The sequence below is a fragment of the Bos indicus x Bos taurus genome, chromosome 10, assembly GCF_003369695.1.
Source record: "Bos indicus x Bos taurus breed Angus x Brahman F1 hybrid chromosome 10, Bos_hybrid_MaternalHap_v2.0, whole genome shotgun sequence".
NCBI classification, from domain to species: domain Eukaryota; kingdom Metazoa; phylum Chordata; class Mammalia; order Artiodactyla; family Bovidae; genus Bos; species Bos indicus x Bos taurus.
In genome coordinates, this window is record NC_040085.1 from 57125985 (window position 1) to 57145391 (window position 19407).

The window sequence follows — 19407 nt, forward strand, 5'->3', positions numbered from 1 at the left end:
CTCAAGAGCCTAACACATTGCCTAGCACATGCAAGATAATTAATATTTACTGAATAAATAATAAAATTCTAGACTGTGCAATGTCTATTCTTAAATAAGCCTTCAATGGCTACATGAGTTTTTGCATTGTCATGTAGATATACCAGAGTGTAATCCTTAATAGTATGAGAAATGGAGGGTGAATTATACAAAGAAAAAATCGGAGAAAAGATCTGCACTCCCCAGAAGCAGTGTTGTTCTGAGATAAGATAGGTAGGGTACGATGTTCTAATGCCACAGTTCTAGTTCAGCATCTCCATTAACAGTTGTAAAAATTGTCTGGAAGAGGCATAGGGCTAAGAATGAGCAGCATGACATTTTAACTTAACTCACTTTCAAATAAATCCCTATTTAAAAACTCCATCTTACAAAATTGTTATTTAAGGGCATTCTTATGGATTTACTACTAATTTTTTTTTTAATTTTAGTTAATAAGTTTATTTACTTTGAAGTAAGAATTTTTCAAACAAGTCTCATTAAAAAGCTTTAAGTGGTTAATACAAACTAGAATGGTATGATGAAAGTGATTTTTGGCCTATATCCAGTCATAAATTAAAAAAACAAAATAAGCATGCATTAAGATTGATTGCCAGTGTCTCATGAACAGAGGAGGTACGAGTGTGCCTATGTTTAACATCCTGGGCCTAAAAGATTTCTAAGGTCCCTTTCAGATGTATCATTCTCTGTGAAAGAAAAAGTATTGTTAGCAGAAATTCTGATAGGGGAAATTTCAAATGAGTATATTAAGGATCATAATTCATTGAAAGGCAAAGCAATGAAAATAAAGCATCATTGAAGAAAGAACTTTCATGTTAATATATGGGCTTACTGATATATATTACTTAATATATGAAGTCTCTTCTCATCTCATTAAAATATACCTGAAAAACAATCAAAAGACAGGAGGGGTGTGTATGTGTGTGTGTGTTTTCCTTTTTCACTTATTTATTATCTGTTTCTCCCATGAGGCTGTATGTTTCATAATGGCAGGAACCATATCTGATTAGTTCTCTAGTCCCTAAGCATAACAGAAATTATTAAATATATTTTAAATGCATGAGTTGTGAAGACTGGTGCTTTTGCAACATGATCTAAAGGAGGAGATCATAACGTTTTGGTGGGAAAATAGTGGCAAGAAAATCATCATTTTGATTCAAATTTTTTTTTCCTTCCCTGACAGCTGCAATTATAACAAGTGTTTCTATTAACAAGTCATAGACCAATAGTAAATAGTTACTTTTTTCAATTTTTTACTGAGAAGTATTAATACCATTCATTCATTATGCTGTGCCCTACTCCAATTATGTGTATCATCATTTGGGTTTCAGTTTAAATACATTTATTTTAAATGCATATTTCTAAGCAATTAACTTCAAAAAATAAGTCATTAAAATATGTGAAAAACTTGACAACTTCCAAGAAATTAAAAATAAGATTTCTACCTAGCAAACTAAAAAGAAAAGCAAATTAAGCAAAGTTTACAAATTTAAAGGCAGAAGTAAAGAGTAGGTAGTAAGCAAAAACAAAAAAAAATAGAGAAGTTTTAAAACTGAGATTAAGTATATTATGACATTTATATGTGAGTTAAACTCCTCTGTTAACAGCAAATGCAAAAAAGAAAGAAAAAGAGAGATCGAGGTAGAAGTCACAATAATAATATCAAAATGGAACTCAAGGGGAAAAAGATATTGAACAAGACAGTGGAAAATTCTACTGATAAAATCCATTATAAAAGGATAACAGTAATAAATCTCCATGAAGACAAATTATAGCAAAAAATATTAGAAATAATTTGACATAAAAAACAATTATAGTAAAGTGCCTTTGCTTAGTACTATCACACTATGACTAATCAAGACACAAAGTGATTATGCACAGACACTTATGAGTAATATCACTGAATTCTCACAGATAGAAAATATATATTTTGTCAAATGCCTGAGGAATGGTTATAAAATTATTCATATCTAAAGCCATTCAAAAACCTCAACTTTCTGAAAAATGGAAACTGGATGGGCAAGATTACATCTTTTGTCCAAGAATAAACAAAACTAAAAATTAATTAAGATTCCATTAGATACCAATTTACTTAAAGAGGGAATAGAAATGCAATTAAAAAGTATTTAGAACATAATTGAATTGAGAATAGTATGTATCAAAATTTCTGGGATAGTTAAAAATACACACTCAAAGGTAAACATATTTTTAGGTGCTGTCATTTAAGAAAGATAAATGAAATAAGCATTTTTATGAAGTTAGAAAGTTTTAAAGAAGGCAGCCCCAAGGAAAGCAGGAAAAACCAGTTAGAAATTACTAAATAGAAAAAAGTGTGGATAGATAAAAATTTGTAGATTTTTCTTAAAAGGATATTTTTGGGAAATATAATTATTAAAAAGAAAATTATTTTGAAATAAAGTACGTAGTAAAACGGAGAAGGCAATGGCACCCCACTCCAGTACTCTTGCCTGGAAAATCCCATGGATGGAGGAGTCTGGTAGGCTGCGGTCCGTGGGGTCGCAAAGAGTCGGACACGACTGCGCAACTTCACTTTCACTTTTCACTTTCATGCATTGGAGAAGGAAATGGCAACCCACTCCAGTGTTCTTGCCTGGAGAATCTCAGGGACGGGGGAGCCTGGTGGGCTGCCGTCTATGGGGTCGCACAGAGTCGGACACGACTAAAGCGACTTAGCAGCAGCAGCAGCAGCAGAAGTATTAAAAACAAAGGAGACAGATTTTAACTTTACACAACAATTTTTTTTAAATTTTATTTTATTTTTAAACTTTACATAATTGTGTTAGTTTTGCCAAATATCAAAATGAATCCATCACAGGTATACATGTGCTCCCCATCCTAACAATTTAATGCATAGTTGTATACGTATAGCAGGAAGTCCTAGGAGTAGAGAAAACTTGAAATTCTTATTATAAATGTAGCTATAAAAAGCCCGTGGTTAAGAAATTTTTACAAGCAAGTTTTTCTGAGTTTGCAAGAAACAGGTAATTACAGTGTTATGCGAAAAATTCCAGAGCCTTAAAAATACATAGAAAACAAACCAAATAATTTGTTATCTTCATATTGAAAGAAAAAAAAGTATATACTTTTGTATACCCCGTTTTTTCTTATGAGTATATATTACTTTTATAATCAGAAAAAAATATAGGGCCAAATATAAATGACTGAAGGAAATAAAGTTGATTCAATTGTAATACTTTGGTTTATAAACTTGAGGGTGGTATTTTGCATAGTATGAGTTGTGCCTATTTATAGCTTTTTTCTGCTAAGAAAAATAATAATAACTTATTTCTTAGGATTGTATAATCATGAATTAAGACTTAAGAGGCTTGCTTAAATAGACATCACTTACTTATATAACAGAAAAGGCAATGGCAACCCACTCCAGTATTCTTGCCTGGAAAATCCCGTGGACGGATGGAAAATCCCTGGTGGGCTGCAGTCCATGGGGTCGCTAGGAATCGGACACGACTGAGTGACTTCTCTTTATTTTTTCACTTTCATGCATTGGAGAAGGAAATGGCAACCCACTCCAGTGTTCTTGCCTGGAGAATCCCAGGGACGGGGGAGCCTGGTGGGCTGCCGTCTGACAGTAATTAAATAATTACATTCTGATTATATTTAATGTTTATACTAATATACTAATTCAATAACAGTTCTACACATCTTTATTTCTTAATCCAATAAAGAGATTGTATTTTTGTCAATCTATTCAGTTACATCAACATAAAATTCTCTCACAATTCTGTTGGGTTTTTTAGATCAGACTGCTTTTTAATGGATACCCTTAGGAAAATTCCAGGGTAGAGGAAAGAGTATGAATTCCTACAGTTAGCATTTATATGAGTGTGATGCCATAAAGCTAAATGATAACTCTCTAATGGGTTGGGTATGTGCAAGGGTAGTAGAACCCATTAAAACCTTATGGCCTATATTCATGGGGCTTCTCTGCCTCCACTTCAGAGCATCTTGATTGAGTACTATCATTGGGTTGTTATCACCAAAAATAATTATGATAAAAAACTGGAGCTCAGATTGTCTTGATAATAGTTAAAAGAAACGGAGGTTTTTGTTGTTGTTGGGAATATTTTCTTATGTAGGTGTCCAAGAAAATGCACATATTTTATTGGGTTGGTTAAATTTTTATTAGTGCATTATAGTGATTCTTTATATGATTTGGATATGAGTCCTTTGTCAGTTAAATGTATCACAAATATTTTTTCTCAATGGATCATCCTTTCATTTTCTTGATAATGTTATTTGAAGATAAGAAGTTATTAATGTTGGTAAAGACTGTTATCTGTCTTTTTATTTCACAGACAATGCTTTTTATATCTTATCTCATAAATTTTTGCTTACCCCAGGGATATAAAGGTTTACTCTTGAATTTTCTTTTTTCATGTAGATCTGTTGTTCATTCTGAGTTAAATTTTGTGTATATTGTGATATTGGATTGAAATTAATTAATTTCTATAAAGATATTCAATTGTTCTAACACATTTGTTGGAAAGACTTTTTAATTCATGGAACTGAATTGATATTTCTGTGAAAAATTATTTGACATAAATGTATGGTGAAGTGAAGTGAAGTGAAAGTCGCTCAGTCGTGTCTGACTCTTTGCAACACCATGGACTATACAGTCCATGGCCTTCTCCTGGCCAGAATACTGGAGTGGGCAGCCATTCCCTTCTTCAGGAGATCTTCCCAACCCAGGGATCAAACCCAGGTCTCCAGCATTGTGGGCAGATTCTTTACAGCTGAGCCACGAGGGAAGCCCTCATGGTATGTATGGTATGTTATGTATATATGTATATATTATGTATATGTATATTATGTATATATGTATGGTATGTTAATGGAATCTATATTTTGTTTCCATTGCTCTGTAAGCTTACCTTTATATCAATACAATGCTATCATGATTACTGTAGCTATATTCTAAGTCTTGAAATCAGGTAGTGTACATCCTTCAACTTTGTTCTTTTTCAAGATTGTTTTGACTGTTCTAAATCCTTCGCTTTTCTATATGAATTTTATAATCAGGTCATCAACAATAGCAAAAAAAATGCTGCTGTAAATTTGATTGAGATTTTATTAACTACATTGATCAGTTTGTGGAAAATGATCATTTTATCAGGTTTGAGTCTTCCAATTCTTGAAAATGGTTTATTTCTGTTTATTTAAATATTCTTTCAATGTCTCTCAATGCTTTTCAGTTTTAAGTATAGAGTTCTTACATGACCACACCATCATGGTTATCCAGGTCATTAAGAACATTCTTGTATAGTTTTTTTGTATATTCTTGCCACCCCTCCTTAATCTCTTTTGCTTCTGTTAGGTCTTTACCTTTCCTGTCTTTATTGTGCCCATCCTTGCATGAAATGTTCCCTTGATATGTCCAATTTTCTTGAAGAGATCAATTCTTTCCCATTCTATTGTTTTCTCTATTTCTTTGCATTTTTCATTTAAGAAGCACACATATATTTTAACATATGAAAAAACTGTGAACTGGTTGAAAGATCTGGTTGATTAGTGAGGTAAATGGCTTACATATTTGAACCCTTATTAATGTTACCCTTTAAATGTTACTTTTAAAGTATTAATATCTATCAACTCAAACATTACATTTTTGAGCCTTTAATAAATTAAGGGATTTAATACTAGTATTTTGAAGAGATGTGGTCATAAGGGTACATGGAAGAGGTCATTCCCAAAACTTTTGTGTTATTTTTAAATTTAACAAAGTACTATAGTTCTCTAAAAGTTCAAACAGGAAAGAATAACAACTGACAAAGACTGACTAACAACATTATGTTTTCATGAAACATCACTATATTAAGGAATTTGGGAAGTTTATCTTCCAGATACATATGCCCATTATAAGATTGTGATTCTTCCATTTGTACCAACCAGGAAAGTCAAGACAATCGTATTATTATCCTCGCTTTCCCTGTATCCCAAATTCCCTTCATTACTAGGAATCTTTGGTGCCAATTATTACACTGTACCAGTGGCCCCATTTGTATTCCCTATAAACTTGTGAACCCTCATCTCCACCATGAGCTTTGTTTCTCAGTTCTCCAGGCCTGTCTCTGGGGTGTTCTGATCTGACCTGATGGGGGTTATGTGAATGACTCCTTTCCCTTTTTGCCTTCAGTTTGTTTATGGATAAGGGAAGGGAAAGTTGGAAGCTAAACTCACAATATTTACTAGACGCACATTGGAAATACACATTTGTGTCGTCTATAGAATTGGTCTTAAGTTCTGTAGATGTAGAACTTTAACTTGAGAAACAAAGCAGGAATAAAAACAGTTCTATTGAAGAATCAGGAGCTTGCAAGAAGTTACCCCATCCATTATGGGAGATCCCTGACATCCGGAGAGTTGGCAAGCTCAGGCAGTACTTTTGTATTTGAGAACAAAGAGTGTAAATCCTTTTATAAAGTTAGGCATCCCTTTATTCACAAAATAATCACATCCTATTTTATCTGTTTGTAGCTTTGGATTTTTGTATTCTAAGTTAAAGCCAAGCACACCCACGGTAAAAACAAAAGTATACTGCTTTGTTCTGTAATACTTTAAAGACTCTATTTCCTATGATCAAACTACAGGGCAGCATACAAATGCGTTCAGTTTATGTAGAAACTCTTAACATGTGTTGGGAAGATAGATTCCTTTCCAGGTTTATCTCAGGCAGAGCGACTCCCACTTCCTATACCAGACCCCACCACACATTCCCTAGTTTGTTTTCTGTTGTAATTATAAACAACAAACTTTTTACCTCTGAATTGTTATCCTCTTTAAAATCTCCATTATGTTTCGTAAGCTCTTTCTGCCATTTGGATTGTCCTTTCTTTCCTTTTTACTGATTAATTCTCACCCAGTTCTTAAGATCTCAGGTAAAATTTTCTCATCTCTGAATCCTTCCCTGAATTGCTAGTTGCTATTGGAATCCCAGTAGCAGACTAAACCCATTTTTATTGGGTATTTACAAAACAAGAGTTTGGCTCTTCCTGTTGTTCACGTGTGTTAACTAGATTAAGCAGGGCATGTCTACTGAGACTATATTCCAAATGCTAAGGACAACACTGATGCTTGGGAAGTGCTGGCTGAGTGACTGAATGAATAAATGAATGAATTTTTAATTTTTCTTTCTTTTGCTTTCTTGAACTCTCATTTGTTCTAAATAATTTTCCATGGCACTTAACACATTCTAAAATATTACGTACTTTTGTTATTTATTATATTTGTTATCAATGTCTTCCCATTAAGGCCGAGTATCTCTCTTTAGAATGTGTTAAAATTTATTTAGGGAATGATTAAAATAAATCCTACCGAAGCCCATGTACTCTGGAGCCCTTGAGCCACAACTAGAGAATCTGTGTGCTGCCACTAAAGATCTCCACATAATGCAACAAAGATCTCACATGCTCCAACTAAGACCCAGCACAGCCTAAATAAATAGTTTTTAAGAGTATGCTGAATTTAAGTATAATTCTTATTCCTAGTTGCCCTTTAGGTCTAGTGTGTGCATGTCTGCTCAGTCATGTCTGACTGTGACCCATGGACTGTAGCCCACCAGGCTCCTCTGTCCATGGAATTTTCCAGACAAGAATACTGCAGTGGGTTGCCATTTCCTTCTCCAGGAAATCTTCCCAACCCAAGTATGGAACCAGGGTCTCCTGTAGATTCTTTAGCACTGCATCTCCTGGGAAGCCCTTAGGCCTAGTAACTTGATCTAAAATTCCTTAGCATTTACACAGGAAACTTTGTAAAAAACGTTTTGAGTCTCTGTTAAATATTTAAATGTCAGCTGAATGTGGCTTCGCTGATGGCTCAGTGGTAAAGAATCTACCTGCAAAGCAGGAGCTGCAAAGATAAGCAGGTTCGATCCATGGGTCAGAAAGATCCCCTGGAAAAGAGCATAGCAACCTACTCCAGTATTCTTGCCTGGAGAATCCTATGGACAGAGGAGTCTGGCAGGCTACAGTCCATGGGGTGGCAAAGGGTCAGGCACGGACTTAACACTCAGGCACCCATTAGCTGAACATGATCACCTTTTTATCAGCCTGAACAAGTTAACCCAAATAAGTTTATCAGATTGGCCCTAATAGAAAACAAAGCAGGGTAAAGCACTCTTTCATTCACCTGATATTTCTCTAGCATTGCCTCTGTGCCTCTGTTCAGTAAATTGGGCATGGTATACTCTCACAGAGGGCTTCCCTGGTGGCTCAGTGGTAAAGAATCCGCCTGCAATGCAGGAGACATGGGTTCAATGCCTGGGTCAGGAACATACCCTGGAAAAGGAAAAGGCAACCCACTCAGTATTCTTGCCTGGAGAATCCCATGGACAGAGGAACCTTATGGGCCAAGGTCTATAGGATCACAAAGAGTTGGACGTGACTGAAGCATCTTAGCACACATGCATGCACTCTATATCAAAGATTGAGCACCGCTATATACATCAGCATGGATTAATTTCAGAAATATATTTTCTGGTGAAAGATAAAAATCACCAAGAATACATAGGTAGGGTTTAATTTATGTATAAAATGATCACTATTGATTAAGAATCTGAGAATATTGATTATACTGGAAAAAAGTTAAGGAGATAATTAACTCCATATAATCAAATTTGTATTATTTATGAGTGGGCTGGGTAGAGTGAAGGTTGTTAGATAAGTGAGGGGAACACAAGGTCTTCAAAGTGTTGGTCATAGTCTATTTCTAGAATGGGGTATGGGAATACAAGGACCTCAGTTATTACTCTTTTTACTTCATTGTAAATATAATTTCAGAAATATTTGATAATTAATAAAACCATTAAAAATCAAAACAGAATAACACCACAATGAAAAGAAATAAAAAATATTAAATTGTACTCCAATTTAGCCAATGACTAGACTAAAATTTCATATATAAACAAATTCTTCTCAAAAAGCTAATAGATCTTGGCAATTTTCTTGAGGGGTATAAAACCTGTATGTAATCACAAATTTTCTGAAAATTGCCATGCAACTTTCTTGCCTCATGTTCTATTAATAACATACTAATTAAATATTAATAAAAGATTCATAAATGGTTAAACACATTTAATGGTGCAATTTGCTTAGGAACTTTTACTGCAATGTATACACACAACATATTTTCAGAGGCATGTTATCTTTGGTGTATTTTGTGTGTATTTGTGTGGGTGCCTGTGTCTAATTTCTCTATAAGACTCACAAAGAGATGCAGAAATTCAGAAACCAACCAAACTTACCTGTCTCTAAATTGTTTTCACTCTGCTTCCTAGAAAACATTTAAATTCATCCTCTCCTCCACATTCAGACTGTCTTTACCTTGGTTTAGTAGTCATTTCTGGTTTTTACTATTTACATTGCTTCATAGCTATTTTCCCTGCTCCATCTCTTTCTCTGCCAATTCAGCTTTCAGAGAACTTCTAGCCAGATTGATCTTCTAAAACACAAATCCTGCCTTAAATTCCTAATTTTCTACAAAATAGAACAGAACCTCCTCAGAATAACATAAAAGTCTTTTAGAAATCCAGGTACAGCCTATTTTTCTGAGTCTTTGTGCTTCAGCTTTACCAAACTACTTACCGAAGAGTTCTGCTTCCCCTGATGTGCCCTGCAGTTTCATGCAAGATCACCCCTCTTGGCAGTTAATTGCCATTAGTGCACGCTTAATGTTGGTGGCTCAGAAAGTAAAGAATCTGCCCATAATGAGGGAGGTAAGGGTTCAATCCCTAGGTCAGGAAGATGCCCTGGAGAAGGCAGTGGCTATCCATTCCAGTATTCTTGCCTGGGAAATCCCATGGACAGAGGAGCCTGGAGAGTTACAGTCCATGGGGTCCCAAAGAATCAGACATGACTGAGCGACCAACACTTTCATTGTTTATTAGTTTCTTTGTTTTTTATGAACCCATATCTACATTTCTAAAACTTGGCTGCATTTTTACCTCCCTTGTTCTAGGCATTTTTGTCTACTGTACTTCCCTAATCTGTAGGACATATTTCTGTGATAGAGTTTTTAACAAAATGGTGGAATCATTACTCCTTTGTCTCTTCCTCTGGGCTTTGTGCACCTTGGGAGAAGAGATTGAAGCCTATTAGTATTTCTGGGTCTAAACATTATCTGGAAAATAGTTTTGCTGAATAAGTAAGACAATCAAGATGATGAGACCAGTGAAGAGGGATGTGGAATTTGGCCTAAACATGGGAAGAAAGAGACATATCATGAATTTCAAGCTAAGGAGTACGGAAATTAAACAGAAGACACAGTTAAAAAAGGTTTCATTCATTCAGGGTGAAATAGTCCTTATCGGGTACCTTTTATTGACTAGAACACTAAGAAAAAAATCACTGAACAATGACAATGAGTCCAGACAATTGATGGTTAAAAAAAAGAGACAGAAAAGAAATAAAAAGATTTTATTTTTGGTGCCTTCAATCTGTGTCTAGAAAATGCCAAGCCAATATTTTGGGAAGGAGAAAACCAGTGCACATAGGTACAGAAGCTTCTTTTTGGGCAAACAGAATCTATGTGATGAAATGTTTGATCAAAATGTTTATTTGAAATGGTGGTGTTCTACGAGGCAGAGGAAAGGTTTCTATCCCAAACATTTGCTTTTTGTCATTGTAAAAGAGAGTTCAATGAATCCAATTAACTGAGCAGAAAAGAGTACCTGAGGCCAGATGTACTCCTTTATTCCTTCCCAGAGGGTTAATACATTGTTAAGCTTATTTGGGCACTCTAGCATTTGTCTGGGCTTCTGAGAAGTCAGCTAGACTGTATGTACTTTCTGGGAGGAAAAAATAAATAAATAAATAAAGGGAGCACCTAGAGCCTGCTGTGATCTGTGTAAACTGTTCCGAAGCCTCACTCTGTGGCTTCTGTCTGCAGCCCCACTAGCTACCATTTAATACAAGCCCACCCATGCCAGGCACTGTGAAAAGCACTTTGCATATAATTATGGTCTCATTTAACTGGCATGGCAGTACTGTAAGGAACAACGTTTACCTCCATTTTACAGAAAACAGTTTCAAGTTAAATGAGTTGCTTAAGGTCACATTACACAACTAGGTAAGCAGTTGAGGTTAGAATTGAGCACAGGACTTTCTGAGTTAGTTGCAAGGTTTAGCAAACACAGGATACTCAAGCATCGCTTACACTACAAAATTAGTCATTGTTTACTTTAAATTCAAGTTCAATTGGGTGTCCTGGATTTTTCACAGCAGGCTTCCCAGGTGGCTCAGCGGTAAACAATCTACCTGCCAATATGATGCCCTGGAGGAGGAAATGGCAACCCACTCCAGTATTCTTGCCTAGAAAATCCATGAACAGAGGAGCCTGGCAGGCTATAGTCCATGGGGTTGCAAAAGAGTCGGACATGACTGAGTGAGTGAGCATGCACACGTTTGCCTAACAACCTTATTTTGAGTGAGTCTAACACCCCTATCACATGGTCACTCTGTCGACTGCTTTGGAAGATAATTCCAGGGATAGTTCTGGGTGAACATATTGACAAAACACAGTCAAAGAGCAGGCAAATCTGGAACTAACAATGAGTTGCATGTCTTCCATGTGACAGATGCAGTCACTTACCCAGGTTTTTACTACCTGTGAGTCTTGAATTAGGACCATGGGTTGAAGAAATTGAAATTCAAGATCAAACACAGTTACAAAGGTAGGTGGCTATGATGTTGATGAAGATTCAGGGCTCCTCACTTGCATGGCCCATAGTCCCCATTTTATTTTGTTTTCACATAGAAGATCCCATAAATTATATAAGCTTTGGACCCCCCCCAAACCTAAGTTTGTCCTATACAATATGTTTATGTCAGAATCAGAATGCAAAGCCAAAAAAAGCATACTCTTCTCCAAATCGTTTGCTTTTCAATTATTTCTTAAAACTAGCTCATCCCCATACCAAAAAAGTATTCAATGCATGTTTGGTAAGTGGATGAATAAACAAATGTATGGATAGAATATTTGATAAAACTTCAGAAAATTCATGCTTTTAAACACTCTATTGAGAATTTGGTTATTCACATTTTTATACAAGTCGTGATCACCTGACTTTTTTCTTCATATTGTGCCATGTTTTCTCTCTGGAGATAAGTGCAGTTAACAGTGTAACATCTGTTATGAAGAGCATGATTAAAAATGGGACCCTCCTTCATCCCATAGGCCTAGTGGATGGTGGTTACAAGGTGGTCCCAGAGTTGGTCTCTTCTGTGGCTATACTTTCTATTATTTAAGCTGGGATGTCCCAACATGATTCTATTGCAATTTCATTTGTGTTACAAGGGGGTTTCCCAGTTGCTTTTACCTGATTAGACTGTTCAGAATTTATCTTCTGCCTACTTACTCTTAACATTATAGAATGTTTGGATAAGCTTCATCTAATATGGACTCTAGTCATATTTTTTACTCAGTTAATTACTTTTCTGCACATTGGGATAATTGCATGTTTTGCCTTCCCTAGAGCAAGGACATTCAGATCAGTATTAGGAAGGCTGGAGAGACAGGGGGACAAGTTAGGCATGGTAAGCTTGATCTTATATGTACTCAATAACCATGCAACCGGTGCAGAGTTGAAACTTGGTAATGAAGATCCTGAAGCCATCTCCCTTATAATTTGTCCTCCCAATACTTCAATCTGGCATCATAATAAAGAAAGATCCTGTAAAGACATATAGCCTCAAATGGTAAAGTTGAAACTAAGCTATACTTAACTTTAAATCTCTTTCTTCCACCAATAACCAAACAAACAAAACCCCAAAAACCTGTCAGAATCCTGTCAATTTTAGAAATATCTGTATAATTTTATTCTGATATATTACAATATATTTATGCATACATAGTAGATCTGTAAAATATAGAAGAGTACAGAGAATAAAATAAAAATCAGCTGTATTATCTAATAGCCACTAACACATGTATGTTGTTTTCCAATATTTTCACACTTACATATGTACATGTGAACTTTTTTTAGAGTTGAGATCATATATTATATTGAGGTTACTATAATTTTTATGGCATTCTCTTGTACAATATGTCTAGTAGAACTTAAGAAATAAGCAGGACATTAGTTTGCAAATGGGTGTGAGCCAACTTAATAATTAACATCATGTGTATACTTAGATTTTTCATTGCAATCCTCTGTTTAAATTCAGGTCTCTAATGGTTTATCATCCAATGATATCTATCAGTAAAAGAAAATGTGCATAAATGTTATAAGTATGTCTGGATTTAATGACTTTAATTTCATTAAATTAACCTAAATTTGAAGTATTTTTCCCTCTTAAACCTGCATTCAAAGAATTGGGTGTTACCCAATCTATAAACAACTCTTTTGCATTAGAGGTACAACTAGAACCACAATAAATGTGGTAATTATTGTTGCTTTTCAGTTAAGAGTATTAGTATTCATTCAGAAGTCTGTTAATAGACTAAAAATATATAATGTGTTACTTAATTTAAAAGGATCCCAAAGCCAGTTAACACTTGTGCTTTGTGAATTGACTTCTAATCTGATATATCCAGCCATTCTTTCTTTTTTTTTTTTTCAAATGAGTCACAACCTAGATCCTGACATCTGAGAATTCTTTGATTAGGTTCTCACAATGGGGTCAAGGCTCTACCTTGGGCTTCTTAGTCTTCAAACTCACATAATTGTTAAGCAATAAGTTATGATGTCATTGATGAAAGTAATGCCAAAAATTGTTTCTTCGTATTTTGACACCCATATGGATTAGATAGGTTGCAGAACTTTTTCTTTCAAAATTGGAAAGTAGAGCAAGGCAATGAGGTCTCTTTACCATTGCTGTTTCTAGGTATGGTTGCTTTTGTGGTCACGAGTCCTGTCAGAAGTTCTGATAGCAGCTCCAATCAGAGACCAGTAGAAACTTATGTGCATTTGCTACCATGAACAGTAATGCTATCAGGTTACAGACCAATAGCAACTCTATAAATAATTATGTATAGTATTCTACTGCTAATCTGAAAAACGTTTCAGAGTATACCATATTTATACCAGTTTCCTAACATATAGTAATTGTCATAAGAACAAATTTTAGCCTCCCCAGCTATATAGCGGGATTGTAAATATTTTAATTATTTCTATTTAAATTCCTCCATTCTCTAACTTATACCTTAAATCTTCAAAAAAGAGACTTATGGCTTAAATGAATTGCATATATATAAGACTTTTGAAAAAATATAAAATCATAAGAAAAGGGAAGAAGCATATTTTATAGTTAAGAAATATTGACAGTGATTTAACTCTAAATTGGGGTCTAAGTATCCTAGCAGTTAAGACAAAACTAGAAGCACAAAATGTTCTATAACCTTTTTTCCATAATAAAATAAAATCTATTAATTATTCAAGACTGACAAAAATTTCCTAGTACAAATTAGTGGAAAGAATTTGTTGCAAGATACTTTAATGAGAGGAATGTAATTGAATTATTTTCAATAAGCATTTTACAGAAAATGCTAACATTACCTCTAAAAGTTACCTTTTTTTTTTTCCCAATTGGCCCTAAGTTGCAGTCTTGAGTTTATCATACTCCTAGTAATGGTATATGATTTTTTTAGTGTTTGGCCTTCAAAATCAGGACTATATATATATATATATATATATAAATGAGGATTTTCTAGTGGTCATGTATGGATGTGAGAGTTGGACTGTGCAGAAAGCTGAGCACCGAAGAATCGATGCTTTTGAACTGTGGTGTTGGAGAAGACTCTTGAGAGTCCCTTGGACTGCAAGGAGATCCAACCAGTCCATTCTGAAGGAGATCAGCCCTGAGATTTATTTGGAAGGACTGATGCTAAAGCTGAAACTCCAGTACTTTGGCCACCTCATGCGAAGAGTTGACTCATTGGAAAAGACTCTGATGCTGGGAAAGATTGGGGGCAGGAGGAGAAGGGGATGACAGAGGATGAGATGGCTGGATGGCATCACTGACTTGATGGACTTGAGTCTGGGTGAACTCCAGGAGTTGGTGATGGACAGGGAGGCCTGGCGTGCTGCGCTTCATGGGGTCACAAAGAGTCGGACATGACTGAGCGACTGAACTGAACTGATATCAATGAGGAATGATTCTAGTAAGCATGTAGCTTTCATATGATACAAATTAATAGAAGTCTAAAGAGCAGCATAGAAAACATCTTTCATGAATAAAATTAGTCTTACATTTGTTACTCCAGTGGTCTTCATGCTGGAATATATACTTTCCCCTGGGAGTCCATGTTCCACCAGGTCCTTAAGCAAGAATAGCTTTAAGGAAATCTATTTCCAAATATTCAACATTGCCACATGTGTAGTTTCCTAGAATGGATATGCCTGACAGTTTGCTGGTGGCCAATGCATCATGCTGAAAGTTTCTTGTCTGTTATACTTTCTCAATTTCTCTTTTCTAATTGTTTTTCTCCCAGTTTGCCATAGGAAGTCATAAATTTCATACAAAGGGAATCTTCATATGGTACATTGCCTCTGTGAGAGGGCCCAATCAAAGGGATAATTTAAATGATACTGACTGAGAAATGATTTCTTTTGCCAGTCAGGTGGCTTCTAATTCTTTGCTTTTGATAAAACTGAATGAAGAAACAAATCTAGTAATTAGATCATTACAGACATATTTTTAATGAGAGATCAATATGTGATTTTGCCTTATAACTTGAAAGGAGTTCAATGAATTGTTTCATTGCCATAATGAAATTCTTTGAATTCTCATCTCTTTAGAGGAGAGCAAGTTATCTCACTGAATATGTCAAGTAAAAAATAGAAATAGAAATGAGTCTGAATTTTTAAAAGAGGGTGCATAAACTAATTGAAACAAGAGCATCCATCATGTATTTCATTAAGAAATGCATTCTTAATTATATTTTACTTACTATCCTTAGTTGAATTGATGATAAATTTATTTTGCTTCTGTCAACACAGATGATCATTGAAAATTATAAACAAATATATTTGTTCATATGTACAAGCTAAAATTAAGGATTATAGGATTACCTAGAGAAGACTTTCATACATTAAATTATTTTATAAAGAATAGATTGTATATGGAAGTAGAATGGAACTATATGAATAAGATCCAAAAGGAATGATGGTAGATTTTCAAAAAAATACCTTATTCATTTTTCCTTCTTTCATAGAGGATGGTGGGCATTAAAATCACAATGATAATTAGATTTCCTTGAAAATATCTGAAATATGTTTCAATTGTTTGAAATCTAATAATTTTGTTTTTTAAAGTTAGTATTTTAAAAAACACCAGATCTTATACATTTTAAGTAGTATTTTAAACTTAAAATAATGACAGGAAATTCTGGATGTCAACTTAAAATGTGCAAGGCAATTCATAGGTTTTCAAAATTATTTTAGAGAATATAAATAAAATGTTAGAAAGTCACTATTTTCATCTATGGTGTGTAGATATCATCTCTTTAACCTAGACATTTGATGAAGGATAGAAGTGCAAGGCTCTTTCATCTCAAAAGAACCAGCAGTGTGGAATTCTGTAATCCTGACTGATCTACTCTAAACACTTAAAAAGCCCAATCAGGATACAAGGCCATCATAGCTTGGCATGAAATGAGCCAATGTTTCGCCCAACAATGAAGCATCAGATCCTCCTAAAAACAAGACTTTGATCCAAAACCCATATGATTTTTGTTTTGTGTCTACAGTGCTAGGAGTCTTTCTCTTTTTCCAATACAACATCTTTTTCTAAGGTACACCCACTTTATCCCCAAATTTCATTGTTTAATGTATGTATTATTTTTCTTTAAATATGTTGCTCTTGGCAAACACTACTGACATTTCTGAACTTCAATAATAAAGTAAATTTTGCAGGTTCTTCCAGACTGAAAAAGCAAGAAACCTCTTCAGTGCTCATATTCCAAATGAGGGCATTCTTTGCTGTTCACTGGTTCTGTGTCCATTGGTCCTGGTCATATGTATTGTTGCATTTCTGTGGTTAGCTCTGTAGGGTGCTGAGCTTTCCCTACAGGGTGGCTCCCTGGAGGCAGTATGGTACAGCAGAAGAGAACAAAATCCAGAGGAAGGAGATTTGAGTTATTTAACAGATTTGACACTACTGAGGTAAGTAAGCATGCATAATTTTCTACATTGCACAGGACCTTGGCTTCCTTATTTATAACATAAAGACATTGGATAGATGCCACAAAATTTTCTTCCAGTCTTAAAAGTTTGTGACTTTATGTGGGAACATTTTAGGATGATGAAATGTTCTATTTTATGGTGATTGTCATGGTTATGTTTTTGTATACATTGTAAAAATTCACTGGTGAAGTACATTGTACAGCTGACAAAAAAATTGTGACTTTCAGAAATGACACTAATAGTAACACTTAATGACTGTTGTGTGTCAGCTACGAATTTCTTCACATGTATTGTTTCATCAATGTATCATATATTCTCTAAAAATTTGATACAATTTTTATCCCCATCCTAGTGAGGGGTAACACTAAGATCTAAAGATGTTGGTGACCTGACCGAAATCCACACATGGTGAGTGGCAAAGCCAGAACTCAAATATATGTCTGCCAATCCAAAGTCTGTGCTTAAATAATTTCTTTACTATTAGAAGAAAACCAGAGAATGGGGCATATTTACTGACTGACTCCCTCCCAGGTCCACATATCAGGAGCAAGACAACATTTTTGTTTGTTTCTTTATTTTGCCTTGGTTTTAATCCCTGCCAAGGATTAGTGAGCATTTCTAGGATCATCCTAGTTTTCTCAGCAGGCCTAGGAATCCATTCCTTTCTTTGTGGACTCAAAAACATCACTACTTACATGGAAAAATGCAGAAAAAGGGGCATGCAAATTGAAAAAAAATCATAACAGAAATTTATGTTTTTGTTGTTGATGTATATACATGTTTTAATTTAAGATGCACTCAACTGATTGTAAATCAGCATGTACACATAGAGCCTTAAGGGAATGCTAAACTTTGCCTCCTACCTAACCTGAATATTGTCATATTCCCCTATAAATCAACTCTGCAATGTGTGCTTTTGACAGAATATGTGCTGTGTCAGGCGGTTTTAGCAGTGAACTTCTATAATCAGCAAGGTTATGTGGGACCTTATTTTAAGTAGCAGCAAACAAACATGTCTAAAATAACCTATAGACGGAGGCTTGGCTAACAAAACCAAGTTCCAAAAAGTGGCCATTGAATTTTTTTTTTTTCCCACTAGAATTCCTTATAGCAGCCCATATTGTTTTGGGTATAGTTAAATGCCTTTTTGAAGAAAAATGTAATGATAATATATGTATTTTAGTGATATATGGCATGAAGCAATGACTAAAATACTCTTTGTACAAATCAACATGAAAGATGCCTAAATTGGGAGAACTGATTTGTAGTGTTTGGGGGACTGAAATGTGTCTACACATTAAAGACTGATATTGGGAGTCTTTCCCAAGAAAACATTAACTGTATTTGAGTTCTAAAAGTTCCACCCTCAGTAATTTTGTCTGAGAAAGTATCATTGGATTTCTTTGGGTCATTGATTTTCCTAAAGTACAAGTGCTATCTGTTTCAATCTTTGAGATCTAATTATACTCATTCTTACAAATTAAGAGTAAGTTTTTATATTATGCCCAGAAATTCTTAAGTATAATTTCATATTGGGGTTCTAGAATTAAATCTAGAAGATTTAATTGGTAATGTTAAAATACATTTAGAAGTATTATAGGTTATCTTTTCTTGGGGTTGGGGAGAGGAAGCTAAGATTACGTTAAGGTTAATTTACAAAATGTGCTAGAAGGAAAAAAAAAACAAATGCTCTCATTCAATTTCTTAAAATTTAGTGTCATCCATGTTAAAACCACCCAGTGAGATTCTCAAAGGACATGTCCTACCCTTGGCTTACTTTTAAATCAAGCCTTATTTTTGTGTGCAGAAGCAGAATGAATTATAAATGATTATAACATTTAAATTCTAGGTTTATTTTCAAGTGTAGTTGATTTTACTTAAATGGGAATTCTGTAGCTATTTAGTAATTAGGAATGATAGTTCTCTGCAATTCATAATTGGACCCAAAACAGGTGTTTTCTTTCTTTTTTTAAAATTAGAAATATTTTCAGCATTGGCAGAAGAATATATTTTCAAGTGGCTATGAGGTAATGAAATTTTAACTGAATGTAAAAGAAGGTTCTACTTTTGCTATATTTTTAGAATGTATTTTTATTGAACAAATCAAAGGAATCTGCATTCCTAATTAACCAGTTTAAATAGCAGTTAATCAGCTAGAGGTGGTGGTTTAAATGGGCATTAAATAATAGTGATAAGAAAATTAAAAGGAAATA

At 34.5% G+C, this 19407-nt stretch overlaps 1 pseudogene; it reads left to right on the forward strand.

Annotated features, from left to right (window-relative positions):
* Positions 1-17101: 17101 nt before the first annotated feature.
* Positions 17102-19407, forward strand: part of LOC113899643 — a 101754-nt pseudogene continuing 99448 nt past the window's right edge.